We start from the raw sequence: 2,500 nt of genomic DNA on the forward strand, positions 1-2,500 counted from the left end.
CAGTATGTTGGAGAAGCAACTCATGCTAATCCCTGTATATTTATGATTATATATCATCGTTTTATATATATATATATATATATATATATATATACGGAGAGAGATAGAGAGAGAAATAGATAGATAGATAAACAGAGAGACAGACAGATAGATAGATAGATATGAAAAGATAGATATATAGATAGATAAAAAAGATAGATAGACAGATAGATAGACAGACAGATACACAGACAGATAGGTAATAAATAGGAGACAGAGACATACAGATAGATAGATAGGTAATAGATAGACAGGCAGACAGATATACAAACAGACAGATAGATAGATAGATAGATAGATAGATAGATAGATAGATAGATAGGTACTGGATATAGATAAAGTGTGTTTGTATTCACTGAATAGATAGATACAATATGTAGACATTGACTAAGGAGATTGACAAAAGACAAACTGTATTGTTGACTGAATGAATAAGTTCAGTGTGTATATGTTGAGTGGGTGCACAGTTCTAGGTGAATTCGTCTACAACAATTTATCTGTGTGTGTGTGTGTGTGTGTTGTTGTTGCTGTTTTGTGTGTGCGTGTGTGTGGCTGTAGATGAATTGTATCCATAGATAAATTGCTGTAGAGGAATTGTTGTAGACAAATTCACCAGATACCTCTGCGCACACACACACACACACACAACAGACCTCTTTCAGTTTCTCTCTACTAAATCCATTCACAAGGGTTTGGTAAGCCCGAGGCTATAGTAGGCCATAGTATTGGAAAAACTGTTCTGGACCTGGGTTTACAGACCCTTAACCAAATTTCATTCTTGTGCCAGCGGATGTAGATTGGATAGACAGGCACATAAACATAACCATTATCATTTAACATCCACTTTTGATGCTGGCATGGGTTGGAGAATTTGAGAGGAGCTAGAAGACCAGAAAACTGCACCAGCCTCAACTCTCTGCTTTGGTGTATTTTCTACAGCTAGATGCCCTTCCTAATGCCAGCCACTATCATCACCTGACATAAAGCCATCTCCCTCAATGCTGGTCTCTATTCATTTGAGGGGTTTTGGCCTGTGGCTTACTCAGTGACCTCACCAGTGCTGGTGCCACATAAAAACACCCATTCTGCTCTGTAAAGTGGTTGGCACGAGGAAGAGTATCCAGTCATAGAAACTATACCAAACCAAATGGTGAAGCTTAATGCAGACTTCTAGCTTACCAGCTCATGTCAAAACTGTTCAACTCATGCCAGAATGGAAAGCAGATATTGAATGATGATGATCATTATAGTATATATATCTGAGTGTATGTGTACATCTATATATATAAATGTGTATGTAGTGATATGCGTTTGTGAGTGTGTGTATATATCTATATATCTATATATATTTCTAATTGTAAATATTTAATTTCCAGCGTTCATACAGTAATAAAATATGTCTTTGTCCATTCAACATATTCGTTGTCTCAATAATAAACAATGTCATGGTCACTTTGAGATACAGACACGATTGATTGATTCCTCTTCATTGATCAAATTCAAATTGCATGAATATTTTATACACACACACACACACACACACACACACACACACATGTACATTTGTATATCTGTATATTGGCAAGATGCTGTTGACAGGTTTAGCAATTGCTGTGCGGTGAAGTGTAACATATTTGAACAAACACACACACACATGAACACACACATATATATACACACACACACATACATACATACATGCATGTATATACATAAGAACACTCACACACACACAGCACACATATACATACATATATACACACACAGTCACTCACACACACACACAAATCCACAACTATGATTGTAAATATTTAATTTAAGTTGTACAATTTGCTATAAAACATTTCTTAGCACTTCTATATCTATAGGTGCAGGCTGTGTAGTATGTAGCTTTCTTAACAACCGCATTGCTCTGGGTTCAGTCCTACTGCTTGGCACCTTGGGCAAGTATTTTCTACTATAGCCTTAGGCTGACCAAAGCCTTGTGAGTGGATTTGGTACATGGAAACTGAAAGAAGCCAGTCATATATGTGTGTGTGTTTGTGTTTGTCTGACCACCATCGCTTGACAACTGATGCTGGTGTGTTTACGTCGCTGTAACTTAGCAGTTCAGCAAAAGAAACTGATACAATAAGTATTAGGCTTACAAAGACTAAGTCCGATAAGGGTACACCAGGCACATGCATTACAACCATGTGTGCGCGACGTGGTAATCTCATATTGAGATAAACAGTGCATGACCTTGCAGGTGGGGCCCTGTTAGAATTTTCTTCAGGTTGCGTAGCCCATCCTGCTCAAAAGATCCCTGAATAAGGTTTGTTTTAAGGATGATGAATAAAACACAAAACACTTATGTTTCCAGAAGTGAATTATTGAAACCCCAAAGAATTCTTCTCAACACATGGCTATGATGCTCCCCCACTACTTCTGCTCGTGATCAGAGATGCACATATCATCAGCC

General features: G+C 37.5%; 1 protein-coding gene across 2 annotated transcripts in view; it reads left to right on the forward strand.

The window, feature by feature from the left end:
• LOC106873056 (HEAT repeat-containing protein 4) overlaps positions 1–2,500 on the forward strand; it is a 595,254-nt gene that overhangs the window by 380,597 nt on the left and 212,157 nt on the right. The window lies entirely within an intron of this gene.

This window comes from Octopus bimaculoides, chromosome 22, assembly GCF_001194135.2.
Source record: "Octopus bimaculoides isolate UCB-OBI-ISO-001 chromosome 22, ASM119413v2, whole genome shotgun sequence".
Classification (NCBI taxonomy): Eukaryota; Metazoa; Mollusca; class Cephalopoda; order Octopoda; family Octopodidae; genus Octopus; species Octopus bimaculoides.